At 42.6% G+C, this 17,839-nt stretch overlaps 1 protein-coding gene across 50 annotated transcripts in view; it reads right to left on the reverse strand.

The window, feature by feature from the left end:
- RIMS2 (regulating synaptic membrane exocytosis 2) overlaps positions 1-17,839 on the reverse strand; it is a 564,867-nt gene that overhangs the window by 18,287 nt on the left and 528,741 nt on the right. The gene's annotated exons all lie outside the window — the stretch shown is intronic.

Below are 17,839 nucleotides of genomic sequence, written 5' to 3' on the forward strand. Positions count from 1 at the left end.
TGATGGCTTTGTTTTCTGTTGCTTAAGAAGAACTTCAATCTCAGTTCCCTGTTGCTCTTGTGCCATTTAAAGTGGCTGTGTCAGAGGCAGAGAACTTGTTCTTAGGCTTATAGTCACTATAATATGAAGAGTCACAACAGCTCCAAGCTGAGGGCTGAGAGACCACCAAAAGCCTAGATTTTAATGTGTGTGGGCAAGAGGCGGGCTCCTACTATTGCGGAGGGATGGAGTAGGATCTAGGCACAATACTAAGCATGTGCGTGGCAGGCTGGACAGACAAAGCTGCAGAAAAGATCATGTGAACTGAGTCACTTATTTACCTTAGGCTTCTTCCCTAGATTTTCGCCCCCTTTTCTATCTCCTTATGCTAAGTGAACAATAAGGAACAGAATCAAACATAAACAATGATTATCTTAAAAAATTAGGATGACAGGATGGAGTGATAGTACAGTGGGTAGGGTGCTTGCTTTGCATGCGGTCAACCTGGGTTCGAATCCTGGCATCTCATGTGGTCCCCTGAGCAGCCAGGAGTAATTTCTGAGTGCAGAACCAGAAGAAAACCCTGAGCATCACTGGATGTGACCCTCCCCCCCCCCCCAAAAAAAAAACCCCACGATGATCGTAATATGTTGAACAGGTTGTATTTTTTTTAGTAGTTCTTTACATTAGTAAGTGGATATGTGCTGCTACAAATGTGTATTCAACTGGATTTGGACCCACTTCCTACAGATGAGAAATTTCCTAGGTTTAGATTGTAGAAGTTAAAATGATCAGAAGTCACTTTTCCATGCTGTCTCGCCACTAAGGCACGAGGACAGGGCAGAGGTCCTGCAGACTGAGGTCAATGCCCCCAACATTAAATTGGAAGCTGTGAAAGCAGAGACAGTGCTGACTCCTACTCTATCAACGATGGGGGCTGCCATCTTCCATTTCTGGAAAGAGTCTCTGGGGCACTGTGTAGTGAGCTCAACCTTAGTTTTAAGAATGGTGCAAGTAGTACTGGTAGTGCGGTAGGATCAACATGGTTTTGGGGATCATTCTTAGGTTTCCCAGTTTTTCTGGGGACTCTGTGACTTTATTGACATATCTTAGCAAATACCTTCTCTGCCTACATGGCTAGAATTGATGGCTGTTGGCTGCAAATAGGCATCATAAATAAAATATACTGTGTACCCATTTCAGGTATAATTTATGATAGGAAAATGTGCTTTGAGTTTATGTGGAGCCAGGGATAACCAACTTCTAGGTGTAGTTGAAAGAGAACAAAAGAACAAGAAGTACCAGGAACAAGAGTACCTGCAATTACAGAAACAGTTGTTTAAGCAACAGGGTCCTCTCCAACCCCAATAGACTCTGCACTTCATTCCCAGAACAAAGACCCTACGTAGGCCTTTGTAACTGACTCCATAGCTGCTAAGTATTTCTTTGGTGTAAGGGATTGTGGGGATTTTATACATATAAAATTTATACATATATATGTGGGTGTGTAAAACATGCTTATATAACTATTCTATAATTTTCTGATTGAATGGACAGTTAATAAATGATCACAATTTGAGGGATATATGAGTGAGTGCTCGGGTGCTATCTTTCTAGAATTTTCTAAAAATGTTCCTGCACTGTCCAATCTGGTAGTCACTGATCTTTTATTTTGTTTTATGGTCACACCCAGTGATGTTCAGGGGTTACTCCTGGCTCTGAGTTCAAGAATCACTCCATGCAGTACTTGGGGGACCATACAGATGCTGGGAATCAAACCCGGGTCAGCCACATGGAAGGAAAGAGCTTTATCATCTGTACTACCTCTCTGACCCTGGCAGTCACTTCTTACCTACAGCTACTGAGCACCAGAAATGTGGGTAGTATGACTGAGGAACTAATTAATTTCATTTTATTTTATGTAAATAGGGACTGGTGAATAGTGCATGTAGTGGATAACACAGAATTAGTGGTTTAAAAAGAGCTAAATATATTTTAATTTACTTATTTTTGGTTGGGGGGCCACATCTGGTAGTGCTCAGGGCTTACCTGGCTCTGCGTGGACTCAGAAGACCATCTGGGATGCTGGAGATCTAACCCGGGTGGGGCCATGTGCAAGGCAAGTGCCCTACTTGATGTACTGTCTCTTCAGCTTCTTTAATGCATTTATATAAATTGGACCAGAAGGGAATAATAACCATTATGTGGTAAAAACAGTCCTCCTTTCTATAAGGGAGTATGATGATGCACCTTTCACATAAAAACAAGGAAATGAAAATGTGAAGAAATGAAAAATCCCTGCTCCACATTCCTGGCACCACTCCACCAATTCCGGCCACCAACACTGCTGGGTCCAGGAGCACCTTCAGTGTGGCTATGGGGGCGGGAGGAGAGCAGCACTCTTGGGCCCCGAGTAGCATCGCACTCCCAAAGTTGGCAAAGTAATCACAAGTATCACTGGGAATAGCCCTGGGACCCTGAGGATGGCTTTGGAATCCCTCAATCTTGCAACACACATCAAAGGGGTTATGTTGCTCAGTTCACACATCCAGGAAGAAGGGGAGCTTCTAAGTCAAACCCGGTTCTCAGGCGAAGTCTATGCACAGTTCCCATCCCTGCAAGGATGGAACCAGCTTCTGAACACTTTTTGTAGAAGAGAAGGAAAGGAATTGGGCTTTGAAAGGTGATGAGATTATGCCCTCTATAGGGGCGTTGGAGGGGGAGAGAGGCAGACTCAAAACTCTGGAGGTCAAGAGCAAGAAGGTTTAGTTTTCTGTCGTTACTGGATTCCTAAAGAACTCAGGGAGCTAAACTCTCTAAGTATTAGATTGTGGTTTGCAATACAGATACTGAGAGTCTATCATGTTTGGTCCTTATCTGCTTTCAGCACACATCTCCCATCCTGAACAATTTCTCCAACCATCAGTAATTTGGTGATCAAAAGTAGAGAGTATGGGAGAAATTGTCTGTCATAGAGGGAGGGGAAGGGTTGGAAAAGAGTGGGGTAATATTGGGGACATTGGTGGTGGGAAATGTGCACTGGTGGAGGGATGGGTGTTCAATAATTGTATGACTGAAACTCAAAAATGAAAGTTTTGTAACTGCATCTCATGGTGATTCAATAATAATTTTTAAAAAAGTATTAGATTGTGGAAGACTTGGGTGCTGGAGTGTATGTGTGTGTGTGTGGGGGGGGACGCTGGGACCTAGACTCAACTGATCTGAGCTCTTGGTGCTCCCTGCTACTCCACAGTCAAAGGGGGCAGGGGTCCTAGGTTTTACAATGTTGGGGTGAGGAAGATGTCAGGCTGAATGCTTTATTTACTAGGAGATGGGTTGAGATCAAATGGAACTAAGACATTGTTCTCTAATAAAGTTAAATTGGAGGAGGGGATCCAGAATATACCTTGGCTCTGACAGGTTAGAGCTGTCAGATGGTTTCAAAGGTGACCTAATGCAGTTCTAAAAGGAAGGGAGGAGGACTGAGAGGGAAGAATTTCCTTGGCAGGGGCAGCTCAAATTGTAAAGGTTTTAAATAAGCCTCCAGATTTATAGTCTTTCTTGGGGGAAAAAAAGAGTGAATTTGCCAACCTGGGCTGTTACTCAGCTTGGCATCACTGAGCTGGAAATGAATATCCTTCTTGCCTTTTGGAAGGAGAAATGTTCTCCAGCTCACCCAGCCCAGGCCTGCCTCTCCTGTGCTGTACCCAGACCACGTCACTGATGGATGTCACCGCCCTGGGCCCTGGGATTCAGGAACAACAAAGGAACAACTTCAGGGAAAATGCTCATACAAACAGGCCAGTTCCATGAAGCAAAGGCTAAATCTTAACCAATTCTTCACAGTCAGAACTGATACTATTTTGTTTGTTTTAAAGATAGTGTTCATTTTTATGCTAGGTTTTACTTGATTTCCCCCCAAAAAATCATTAGTACAATATGAGGCTGAATAAATATAGAGACTCATCCTTACTGTTTTGTAATAATAGCAGAGAACATATTAGACCATCAGAGCCTCTGGCAGTAATGGGGGAAACGCATCCTTCTAGTGAGTTGTTACTCTTCCCCCATCCCCCACTATATCTCTGTAGGGAAGCTCACCCCCATTGCTGGCTTTAAATTTCATGAACCTTTTGAAGGATGGAAATAAACTCTTCCTCTTCTTCTCTTCCTCCTCCTCCTTTTTTCCTGGCAGTGCTGGGGATCAAATCCAGGCCTCTCACATTGCTCTGTCACTGAGCTCTATTCCTGGAGTTTAACATGATTTTGTATTGATTTTAAGTACCTCTCAGAATACCGACAGGATCCTTGGTAGGAAAAGATTCTGAATCTGAGATTTAAAAGATGATATTTGGGGTTGGAAAGACAGTAGAGGGATTAAGGCGTTTGCCATTTGCCTTATATGCAGCTGACTTTTGTTTGATCCCTGGCTCCGCATATGGTTCCCCAAGCACTGTCAGGAGTGATCCCTGGGCACTGTTGGGTGAAGCTTCCTCTCCCCCCAAAAATGAAAACAAGAAACACTTAATAAGCCTTCTGAGTGGAATTATTTTTCATTAATAACATTTCAAAATCACATTCAAAACATGGTGGTGGGAAGGTATAATGGTGGTGGGATTGGTATTTGAGTATTAAATTCAATCAATCACTGTGAACAACTTTATAAAAATAAAATAAATTGATTTTTTTTAAATTTTCAATGCCTCTTTTGCAAACCACAACACCCAAAAGGAGAGAGAGAACAAAGAGGAATGCCCTGCCACAGAGACAGGGTGGGATAGGGGGGAGGGGGGGTGGGAGGGACACTGGGATCCATGGTGGTGGGAAATGGGCACTGGTGGAGGGATGGGTATTTGATCATTGTATAATTGAAACCCAAGCACAAAATTTGTAAGTCTACAACTGTATCTCATGGTGTCTCACTAATAAAAATTTTTAAAAAATTTAAAAAAGAAAATTCCAAAATCTTTTGGTTCATTCTAACTGCCTAGCACTGTATATCACTGTTCATCGATTTGCTTGAACAGGTACAAGTAACGTCTCCATTGTGAGACTTGTGGTTATTGTTTTTGGCATATCGAATATGCCATGGGGAGCTTGCCAGGCATGTCAAACTAATATATAATATTGAATTCTTATTGAATAGTGTGAACTCATTTATGAGACAATGTGCTATACACAATCAACTACACTCCTCTAGACACACATTAGGTCATAACTGTCTACCCATTTTCTGCTCTCAATGCTGGCATTATGAAGATGTACAAAAAGTATCTCTGCCTTTTAAAAAGTCCAGATTACATATTATGATTTAGAAATGGTATAAACATAATGTATCGCTATAAGTAACACCAGCATTTAGCTTGAAAAGAATGGCAGAACTATACTGTGTTATTATTAAAAGACATTTACCAGAGTCCGCTGTGCAAGGTGTGAGGTCTGTGTTTGGGTGGATTGAAAGAGATTTTTTTAAAAACCCCAATATATGGGGCTCGAGCGATAGCACAGCAGGGAGGGCATTTGCCTTGCACGCGGCCAACCCGGGTTTGATTCCCAGCATTCCATACGGTCCCCCAAGCACCGCCAGAAGTAATTACTGAGGTGAAGAGCCAGGAGTAACCCCTGTACACATTGCCGGGTGTGACCCCCAAAAAAAGCAAAAAAAAATTAAAAATAAATAAATAAAAACCCCAATAGAGTATGGGCAAAGTACTAAGTCCTACTTTCATCAAATGGGACTGTTTATTGTTTACTCTTTTCACTGGTCCTACAACTTCAAAGAATAGCAAATAATTGACTAAGTCTAGAGTGTTAATTTTAGTTCATATTTATATTAATGCTTAGTAACCTCAATATCAAGAAAAAGAAAATTTCCTCAGTTTCTGGTGATGTTTTTGGTTTGTTTTCAGGCCATGGCTAGTGGATCACTTCTGGCAGGGTTCGTGGTGGTGGCAGGAATCGAAACTGGGCTGACTGCATGCAAGGCATAATGAGTGGTAATCAAGGGCTTTCCTGAGTCTGTGCTCTGTGGAGCCTGGCAGTGCTCGGGAGACCATGTGCAGTGCCAGCATGCCCACCAGGGTTGGCTACAACAGCCACATGCAAGGCGTTAAGCACTTTACCTGTAAGTGATATTCAGCCCTCTTTTAGGACTTAATCAAGGTTAGACACATTTTATAAACTTTTAAATAATGTGGAATTCAAGCAAATTACCCTTTAATGCACCATCCTGACATATTGATTTTTTTTTTTAACTTAAGTCACGTAAAAAACATCAGATACAAAAAGGACCATTGCTCCTTGCAATAAGAAAGTTCCCTCTACAAAGGAGAGACAGAGACGGCTCCTGTTTCCCCAGACACAGGAAATTTAGGGCCAAAAAAAGCCATGTAAATTGATATAGTTTCCTGAGTAGCTACAAAACCATGTCCCACTCTTAAAAATTATTTGTCAAAAAAGGATATGAAATATGCATTGGTCATTCCTCTAGGTCCCATATACCTCAGGGACTTCCATATTCATGAAATTAAGTTTGTTATTTTTCCCTCCTGTTATGTCTTAGGTCAATATTATCAATAGCACAAAGAATCTAGAATCTGGAAAGAAAATATTTCTCCCCTACACATATAAGTTACTAAGATTATTACTTTTACTTTAAAAGAAATTGATGCAGAGATTTGTAGAACATTAATCTGGAATTTATCCAAGAACAAGGAAGCAAAGGGGAAAAAAAATTAAACTGAAAAGCACTGGAAGCAAACAAAAAAGTTGAAAGATCGGATAACTTCCAAGATCGGAGGTTATTTAGGACTGGTTAATCCCAAGGAAACTTAAACTTGCAGCCAGGTAGCTGAGTTGATCTCTCTATTTTTATAGGAGTATACTGATAAGAAATATGAACCACCTTGAGTATTATCATGAACTTAAAGAACGTGAAATGAAGAAGGAGATCAAAAAGAGGTTACTAATATACATGGTTTTCAAGGCCAGCAGTTATCACAAGAAAAGGCAGTACTGACATGAAGAAACAGTACATAGTTGGGTTATGAATCTCAAAACCAGAGTTAGTTTAGGCTCAACTTCACCATTTTTGAGTTGTGAATTCAGGCAAACAGAGTTCACAGAGATATTTGAATCCATGTTTAATCCTCATGTTCCCAGGACACATTTCTTGAGGTCCAAAACTGGGTTTTTCTTAAAATCTAAGGTTACTTCTACTACAGTTTATTGATCTTTATTAGAATGTAATCTCTGGGAGCAGGAAACAGTACCTAATGCAGGGGCTTCTATAACAATTCAGTCATCAAATAGTCCCCATGCCGAATATTTTGAATGCATGAGTAAAAAGAATATAGTTTCTTAAGAGTCTCAACTTCTTGTATAGAATGATAGTGTCTAAATATGATATATGAGAATGTGGAACAGGGAGATAGAGTATATTTGAGACTGTTTAGCTAGTGCACTATTTCTAAATACACATACACACATATACACATTCATCAAAGACAAACTTTAAAATCAGACTAGCCCGCTGAGCTGATCAATTGCTCCAGTCAAATCATATGGCCCCCACGAGAGAGAGTGTACTTAAGCAGCTTGAAAATTATTCTTTGCAAGAGATTTTCTTTACTCTATGAGCTAGAGTGGGGTTCACAGTTCTGATATAATAATTTATTCTTGAGATAGTTCACATGAGAGTGTTCCCTGCAGGAAATTCATGTGCCCTCTGTGGGTGTTTGAAGAGAAACAAGCTGAAAAGAAGCACAATTCCAAGGCCAGTCATTTCTAACTTTCACGGCTCTGCAAGGTGTGGTGAAATACACTGGAAAAAAAGTCTCAGGACTTTCCAAGGTGGTAGAAGGATTGTCAGATTCAGGAAGCAAGTTAGGCTTCTTCTTTTGCCTGCAAAATGGCTGCAACCCCAGTGGAAAGACCCCTCATTTATATGGAGTCACCAACAGAAAATTAAATGTATAATTGAAACATTCTGGCTTCCTAATGAAATACTTTGTCTTGGCAACTCAAGAAACTGTATTGTGGGGCAGAAACTGATTCCAACTTCCCATGTGTAGAGACAGGAATTTCCTTTGGGATTAGTCTGCATGGGTAAAGGTTAAGTGAAAAGACCTTAAAATTTTGAGGGGAAAAAAAAGGTAAAGCTTATATAAACCTTTCTCTTGTCTCAGAATGGCTTTTTACGGTGACACTTTGTCAATCCAATTCTAGTGACAGTGAATAAGGATGACAGTTTATCTAAACTACATTCAGAGTTGAAGGCTTAGAAGCTTTGTAAATTGAGAAGCAAGCCTATAATAGTGTGTTTTATTTCTGCTTTCTCAGGCACACTTCGGTTTGAGCTCTGGTTTTACCACTTGCTCGGTATGTGTGTATTGTCTCATATAAGCAAATAATAATCCAAACTAAACATATACGTTGGACTGGAGCAATAGCACAGTGGGTAGGACGTTTGCCTTGCACGAGGCTGACCTGATCAACCAGAGTTCGATTCCTTTGCCCCTCTCGGAAAGCCCTGCAAACTACCGAGATTATCTTGCTCCATGGCAAAGCCTGGCAAGCTACCTGTGACGTATTCGATATGCCAAACACAGTAACAAGTGTCACAATGGAGACGTTACTGGGCCTGCTCGAGCAAATCGATGAACAATGGGAGGACAGTGACAGTGACAGAGAAATATATAGGTTCTTCTGTGGACTGACAGGGTCTTGTGGTTTGGTTGGTTTTGTTCAACTAATAATCCAAACTAAATATATAGGTTCTGCTGTAGACTGCTGGGAGGTTTATGGTTTTTGTTTGTGTTTGGGGGGACTGAGATGATACTCAGGGCTTATTCTTGTCCATGTGGTCAGAAGTGAGTCCTGGCACAGCACTCAGGGAACACGTGTGATACCAGAAATTGAGCTGGGGTCAGCTGTGTGCAAGGCAATTAACTCGACCCCATACTATCTCTAGGGCCCTGGAGTTATATGTTAATTCTTTTACTATGTAAGTGATCTCGGGCAAGTTTCTGATCCTCTCTCTGCCTTGGTTTCCTTATGTAGAAAATGAGGATAGTAAATCTACTGCTTCATAAAGCTGTTGAGAGCCTGTCACTGTCACTGTCCTCCCATTGTTCATTGATTTGCTCGAGCAGGCCCAGTAACGTCTCCATCATGAGACTTGTTGTTACTGTGTTTGGCATATTGAGTATGTCACGGGTAGCTTGCCAGGCTTTTCCATATGGGCGAGATACTCTCAGTGGCTTGCCGGGCTCTCCGAGAGCCTAAGAGGTAAAATATAAGTTGTTCTTAGATTAGCACCCGAACAATAATACTGAAAGTTTTAGTTACAACTATTATTCATTTAACCATTTGATTTTCTGCTCCTTGACCTGCTTACATTTCCCTAAATTCCAAACATTTAACTCAAACACAGGTGAAATGTAAAGACACAAAGGAGAATGGTAAAGGATCAAGATGAAAGTCAAGTTTCTAGAGTGAAGATAAAATTTTAAAACCAATTATAAAACCTGTGTTGATCTATAGCAAACTAATACTACACGAATACTAGAGAGCTCTAATTAGCAAATCGAACTGAAGACCACTTTTCAGACATATTATTAATTTTCCATCTCCCACCCTCCACTTTCCATGCTCCCCGCCCCAGGAAAATTCTATTTCTATGAGCCCCTAGCACGGGGTAGGTAACTGCTTCTAAATCAGCATCTCCTACAAATTTCCTTCTAAGAGGTCACTGGGATTGTTACAAAACTAAGAGCAAGATAAATCCTATTCCATATTCGTCTACAGATGATCACAATTTGCAGTGACAAATTGCTCAGCAATGACAATCACATCAAACGCAGGGGCACTTATTTCACTGTCAGTGTGTACTCCGGCTTACAACTTTTATTTTCAAGCAGTCGCTGCTACTCTTACAGGGAAGTTCTTCACTAGGAAAATGGGTTCTGTTACTTAAAACTTCTTGAAGGGTCGAGTCCCCTTGGGGACACGTTTAAACGGGGAAAGTCATCTTTCTAATTTGCTTGACTGCTCGGACACCCAAAGGGACCCAAGTACCAAGTCCCCAGCCACCAGAACTAAAGGCCATGAGTCCACCTTCACTTTGGTCCTGAACTTCCACGGGGCTGAGACTCCGGGTCCGAAGTTTCCGCTTTGATGTCCCCCAGTCTTTGGCTCCATAAAGCCCGGGACTGGTATACCCAAGGCGCACCGAGTGGCGGGCAACCCCTACCAGGCTTCTTCCTCCGCCAACTTCCCAGCACTTGGGATTTAAGTTGACCGAGTGCGCCCCGCCAGCGCCTAGGGGTCTCCTCGAGCGCGACCCCCCAGAACAGGAACCGCGGGGGTCTTCGGGGACCGCCCACCCCGAATTCCTCCCCATCAGCGCCGCGCACCCCCAACGCGCCGAGGTGCCCGGATCCGAGCCCGGTGCCCAAGCACTTACCCCCTTCCTCCTCGTCCAGGGAGTGGATGCAGGGAAAGTAGCCGGCCAGCGCCTCGAAGGAGGCCGACAGGCTGCTCCGGCTCTGGGAGCGCTGCATGGAGCGCCCCGCCGCGCCCCCCAAGCCCTGGCGGCCCATCTTGGACGCGGACCCGCTAGTCCCGCGGTACAAGATCCGAGGCGTCTTGGCGGCGGCTGGGGGGGCGCGGCGCCCGCAGCGCTTCGGGAAACACGCCTGGCAGGGTCGGGACGAGCCGGGGAGCAGCGGGCACGTCGGTCTGGCCGCGGCGGCCCCGAGCGCTGGTGCCCGGCCCGCCCGCCCCTCGCCCCTCGCCCGGAGCCGCCAATCAGCGCCCGCGGGGAGGCGGCGGCACCTCGGCGGGCAGAGTGCGGGGGGCGCGCAGCAGCCCCGGCCGTGCCCGCCGCTCCCCGAGCGGTCGAGACAAATGCGGCCAGGAAAGCGCGTCCGCCCGGCCTCACTTCCCTGGGCCCCGGTGTCACGGACCCTTGGCTCAGGGCTCCTCCCACAAGCACAGAGAAAGACTGAAATTCCCTTCCCTTCCAGCACCTGTCCAGGCTTCCCGACTGTTAGGATTGCCCGAAAGCCTACGGTGCAAGTTTTCTCTTTGTTAAAAAAAAAAGTCAAGTCAACAGACAGGGCAAAGGGAAAGAGTAAAAGAAACGACCTTAAGAAGCACCGAGCATGAGAATGCAAAGCTTATCAATTTTTTGTTTTAATTTCGGGAGACTGTGTCACAACACCTTACTTTGTCCAAATGAAATAAAGTTACCAACTCTTGCTAAGAACGACCACAACACCAGAAAACTTGAACACCTAAACCAGAGACTTCGCCTTCCTCATCCATGCAAATCTCTGCCCTGGAACACAAAGCAACTGTGATTCCATTCTTCCAGGAGTCAAATATTATTACCCTGTCCTCCTTTGCAACTCCATGAAAACCTCAGTTTTCCTATCTAGGGGGTGGTCAGGTGAGTACAATGGCTCTCCAAGTCCATCAAAGAACAATCACCAAGTCCTTTACAAGATTTGAAACAGTCCTTTGATGTAGTGAACTATTTGTGGAGGAGGCTCTATGGACAAACCCTTTACTCAATGCACTGGGAAAGCCAAACCCTTCTTCAATGAATTTTCACTGAACTCCACATAAATAGAAGATTCAGGACCCGGCTGTTATCAATGCAGGGAAAAGACCCGATGTCAGGCTTCTTATTTTCCAGTATGGAGAGAGGAGAGGGATGGAATAAATAAACCACAGCATTAAAGGATCAATGATGCAAATGGAGGAAATGAAGTTAGGTGTGTGGGACAGTCTGAAATCGAACATGGGACTCCCATCCTGGACAGGAGGGAGGTTGGAAGAAGCTGAGGCAGTCAGGATTTCAGACATTGAAAGAAGTGGGTAGCTTTCAGGCAGAGGCCCTACAGAGGTGTGAGGACCAGCTGTGTCCTGGAAGCTAGAATGGGGCTAAGGAGCAGGCAGGAAGTGAAGTCAGAGAAGGAGGTGGAGGAAAGGAGATAAAACTCCAGGGCCTGTTATTTAGGTATGTCAAGGTCTTTAGTCAGGGACATTGCAATTTGGAAAGTACAAACCAAAAAAAGAACATTCACAAGAAATACTCTAAAATCTTTCTACAAATTAGGAAACTTTCAATGCAAATACAAGTCCACTTGCATAATAACATCTCTCAGAAACTTAAGTTTAAATTCTAGGTTTTTTACTCCACCTCCCCACTGCCCCCACCCCCCGGGAGCAAAATGGCACCCTTTCTAATTCATATCCTTACAGTGCTCTCTGAGTTCATTTTCCTGTTCATTATTATTATTATTATTATTTTGCTTTTTGGGTCACAAGCAGCGATGCACAGGGGTTACTCCTGGTTCATGCACTCAGGAATTACTCCTGGCCGTGCTCGGGGGACCATATGGGATGCTGGGAATCAAACCTGGGTCAGGCTGCGTGCAAGGCAAACACCCTACCTGCTGTGCTATCACTCCAGTCCCTTTCCTGTTCATTATTCACCTTCTGAAAATGCGGGCATTTCCATAAAGTGCTGATAAAACCCAAGTTTCTGAGCATGTTTTCATACCACATTGCTTTGATTCAGAGAATAGAAACCTTTCTATTCAATACATTTTCATAAGAGCATTCTAGAACCACAGAAAGGGAAAGGACTTTATTGAAAGTCATCTTTCTTTGTTTAGAAACCATGGGTCACAGAATTTTAGTGGGCCATGAAAGTAAATTATTTGATTCTCACCATTATGCTAACAACAGAAACTAAACAATCAGAGGGGAGCTTGTGTAGTAACTTCATCAACTGCAGTGCTTCATGAAAATGAATGCGTATTAGTGCATTACATTTTTTTTTCTTTTTGGGTCACACCCAGCAATGCTCAGGGGTCATTCCTGGCTCTGCACTCAGGAATCACTCCTGGCGGTGCTTGAGGGACCATATGGGATGCTGGAGATTGAACCCAGGTCGGCCGCGTGCAAGGCAAACGCCCTACCCCCAACCCGCTGTGCTATCACTCCCTCCGGCCCCTGCATTATGTTTTTTTTGTGGGGGGGGGGGGGGGTGCGGGATAGGGTTTGTGTTTTGGAGTGACACCTAGTGGTGTTCAGGGCTTACTCCTGGGTTCAGGTATCACTGCAGGTAATGCTTGGGGGACCATATACAGTGCAGGGGATTGAACAGGGGTAAGCTGCTGGCAAGGTTAGTGTCTTACTCCTGTACATCTCTCTGGTCCCTGCATGTGTATTAGATTGTGATCAAAAGGAAAATATCAGGAGGGTTGAGTTGGAAAATCTGAGGCAATCAATTGGAGACCTTTCTTTTGATTTAGGGACATTATAATGAGTCATGGGGGGGGGGGGTCTAGGGTTTCTAGAAGTCATTACATGGAGATAAGGGACGTATGAAGCACATGGGTGGCCAGGCAGGACTGAGTTGTGGAGATTTACCTTTTCTTTGGGTCTCGGCTCCCCACTTTTCTTTGTTAAGACCATGGCTTTATGGACCAAAAAGAGGTCTGTCAGGAAAAGTCTAGAGGTGTTTGTTTCTACCTGAGCACCATCTCTCTTACACATACAAAACAAGCTTGTCCTGGGAAGCTGTTAGGACCTAAGTGATAGAGAGAGGGATAAAAGAACATACAGTGACATGGATGGATCTGGAGAGTATCGTGCTGAGTGAAATGAGCCAGAGGGAGAGGGACAGATGATGATCTTGCGCATTAGTGGGTACAAAGAAAAGTAGTAGAGGAGTAACTAATGCCCAAAGACAGTAGAAATGAAGGGCAGGAGAACTGATCTGGTCCTTAGCAGGAAGGTCACCACCATGGGGTTAGGGGGGAGGTAGGTCAGGGAAGGGTCAGTGTATAAACCACTCTGATAATGATAGAGGGAAGTGGTCACTCTGGATGACGATTGGGCACTGAAAGGAGGTAAAGTGATATGCATGAGCCCTTCTCAGTAACTACTGTAAACCACAATGCCTAAAAGGAAAAAAAGAAAAGGGAGGAAAAAGTGCCTGCCAGAGAGGCAGGTTGGGGGTGGTGGGAGGGGAGCCTGGGGACACTGGTAGAAGGAAGTGGACATTGGTGAAGGGACTGGTGCTTGAAACTGCCCTGGAACTCAATTATAAGTAATTTTGTAACTGTAACTCATGGTGATCCAATAAATTATTATTATTAATTGAATTACCGTGAGATACAGTGAAAAAGCTTTCATGATCGAGTTTCAATCATACAATGTTCCAACACCCATCCTTCCATCAGTGTACATTTCCCACCAATATCCCTCATATCCCTCCTGCCACCCAACACCACAGACTGCTCTATGGCAGGCACTCTCTCTCTCTCGTTTTTAAAAAAGAAAGAAGAGCACAAGGAGGAGTGGAGAATAAAGAAAAGTAATCACTTATCACTTATTCCAGTGAAGCAGAATTTAAGGAAAACAGTGTTTCCACAGGGCTACAAAGGCCGAGAGATGAACCACAATGACTGTCACAGGTCTCTGATTCCAGAATGATAAATTGCAGATTATACAATTTCACTTTTCCTTGTCCAATATTCAACTGCTTTTCTATGCATAACAGATACTATCTAAATATTATTTCTGGTTTATATATCGTGAATACACTAAATTCATCTTTATCCCACTCTTCTGGAATTCTAGTGGGAGTACTACCACACCCAAACGAATGAAAAACACTATGTAATAATAAATGACTGACAAAAGATTGAAAATGTCTTTCCTACCAACAAGAATTTATAGACAGTGACTTGGGATACAGTTCCTAAAGGACTGCTAATGATGTTAGACGAGGTTCATCATCATCTACTATTCAAATGAAAATGCTATTGAGCTAAATATAAAGAGTGAGTCAAAAAGGAAGTAAATCACTGACTTCTGAAAGCAAAATATGGCTTGAAAAAATTTTCTACCAATCTATCTGGGGCTCGTATTTTTTGAAGAACTAATTGGTATAGGTAATAGGTCTCATTGACACATACTATTTGATCATCTATCTCATGAACCTGAAACACATCACGCCACTCACACCACCCAATCTTTCTACAGATCCTGAGATTAGCTTCATTTTCTCTTTTATATATTAGTCAATAAGGACTCAACAGTTAACGGTTCCCATCTATAAAGTGGTAGGAGCAGGCATCAAATCAGACAGCCTGATTCAGGTTCAATATCCTATGTACCACATCACATATGTCCCCCATATGCACAATATCACCTGAGCAGCTGGTCAGTCAAAATATCATAAAGGTGGAAATCAAAACATATTTAGGTTATAAGAAGACAAAGAGGCAAGATGAAATGATCAGCATTTCTATTGTTTCCATAGTGAGATTTATGATAATTGCTTTTATCTTAGTAAGTGTCCATGTGAGGAAACAAGTTAATTTATTAACTTGGCTAAAACTAATGATAAATATTTGACTAAGGCATGAAAGAAAAACCCCTAAAGATCAAAGTCAGAATTCCTAAAAATAGACTCACTGGCCTCTACAGGGAAAGATCAAATAATTAGTTTTTAATATTAATTATGGCCCTTTATGTATAAAAATTATGAGGGTGCTAATAGCTAATGTTCCAGAGAGGATACATTATCTCATTTAGTCTTCCTAAACATTCTCTATAAACTATCTACTCATTTTTCTTATTTTGCAGGTAAGAAAAATAACGCATAATATATCAACTGCCTACCACATGCCAGGCACTATTCTAGCCACTGGGGTAAAGTGGCGAATGAAAATGGACACAGACGTCGATCTCCATAGAGCTCACACTGTAGTGGTATGAACTAATGTGTCCCATGTGTCTGACACCCTTTTCTCTACCCAAATTAATGCAACACCCATCGATTCTATTAGGAGATACTACCATCTTATTCACTTAATAAGATGAGAAAACTGAGGCATGTTGAAGGCAAGTATCCTGCTCAAGGTACCACATTCTTAAGAAATGAAACCAAGGCTTAAACCCCTGAAGTTCGAAGCACAATGCTAGAAAGTAATTTGTCCAGTGTTCTAAATACCAGACTCAGGGTGTGAATTTGCACCTTCTGACCCTGTGGTACACACTCTGAATTAACTGACACTTCTTAAGAGAATCCACTGATACCAATAATTAAGTAATGAAACTGCCAGTGAGAATTGTTTCTCCAACCAAAGCAAGGAACCTTTGCCATTGTGGTTCTTCTTAATTATATGGTATGCTTATATAATCTTTGGCTGGTGCGATAGCACAATGGTTAGGGTGTTTGCCTTGCATGTGACCACCTGAGTTCAATTCCTCCACCCCTTTCGGAGAGCCCAGCAAGCTACTGAGAGTATTCTGCCTGCACGGCAGAGCCTGGCAAGCTCCCTGTGGCATATTTAATATGCCAAAAACAGTAATAACAAGTCTCCGAATGGAGATTTACTGGTACCCACTTGAGCAAATCGATGAACAACGGGAGGACAGTGCTACTTATATAATCTTTTTTGAGTCATTACCTGGAATCCACGGCTGACTAACTGTCTTCAAGATGTTTTGGAAATCAGTGTATAAGTATGAATAAGGCAGACTTCACAAATGACTCAATTTCAGAGCGATTAAGAAATATACATGGTGAGATTTGTAATTTTTTGGCATTTGGTTCCCCCTGAAAGGAGTATTTCCCAAAACTAAATGAAGTAATCATAAATCAAATTACAAAGGATTAATAATTCTAAAACATAGAAAAAGAATGTTCATGCTTTCTACATATCTTCTCTGCAAGTTTTGGAATGGTCATGTGAATGCCCTTTTCAAAGGAAAACAAAATCATTCCTCTAGGAGAAATATTTATAAGATCAAGAATGATTCATGACATGGAGCCAGAGAGCAAGTACAGCGGTAGGGCACTGCCTTTCATGTGACTGACCTAGGTTTGATCCCAACACCACTGGATGGGAAGGAAAAATGATCCAGGATAAGTTAAAGATCTAAGGCTAGACTAGCAGAGAAGGACCCTCAGAAACTTGTTTAGGGCCACAGAAAAGGGAAGGGCATGAAAAACCCCCACAATTCTTGAATCACTTTATATCCCTTCTACTGTATGATGGCATTCACTTTCCCTTATTTCCTCCTTCATTCAGATTAACACTGCATGCCATAGGCAAGACCCGCTTCTAGGGTCTGTGGTAAGATAGGCCAATAGATGGATCTGGCTCTCAAGGAACATCAATCTCATAATGGACAGAAAGTAGGATGGGTAACACAGACAAGAAATGAAAATGAAAAAACAGTGAAATAAGTAGATTATTTTTGATAGTTTTAAGTGCTAAGTGATATAGGATGGGGGTGGTCAACTCTACTTTAAGGGGTGGGGCGGGAGAGAGCTCCCTTGAAGAGATAAACTGAGCTGCACCTTGAAGAGTATTTGGAAAGTGGAAAACAGGAATGAAGGAAATTACAAACAGGAGTTTCTCTATCCTGATCACAACCGTCACTCTACATGTCCCTATGGGTCTTGGAAGTGGGTAAGCATTGGGGTTTGCCATGGTGACCCCTCTTTTCCCACTATCTCGTGGGCAGTGAAGAGACAGAGGGGTTTCCAAGCTTGAGGAATATGTGATAAAGTATTCTGTCCCACAATTCCTACAGTACTCTAGCCTTGGGTACCTTTATGCAAAATCTTCACAGTAATGTTAGAACATTCTCAAATATTTATAATAAAAGAAGAAAACATTCCTCTTACTACAATTCCCTTGGAATTATAAATAAACATTACCTGGCATCTTATCATTTTATTAGTAGATAAATGGATCTTGAAATTGTGTGGAGGTAAATATTCTACAAAAACACACAAGACTGAAAAAATTACATATATTTC

Source organism: Sorex fumeus, unplaced genomic scaffold (assembly GCF_029834395.1).
Source record: "Sorex fumeus unplaced genomic scaffold, SorFum_2.1 ptg000002l, whole genome shotgun sequence".
Lineage (NCBI taxonomy): Eukaryota > Metazoa > Chordata > Mammalia > Eulipotyphla > Soricidae > Sorex > Sorex fumeus.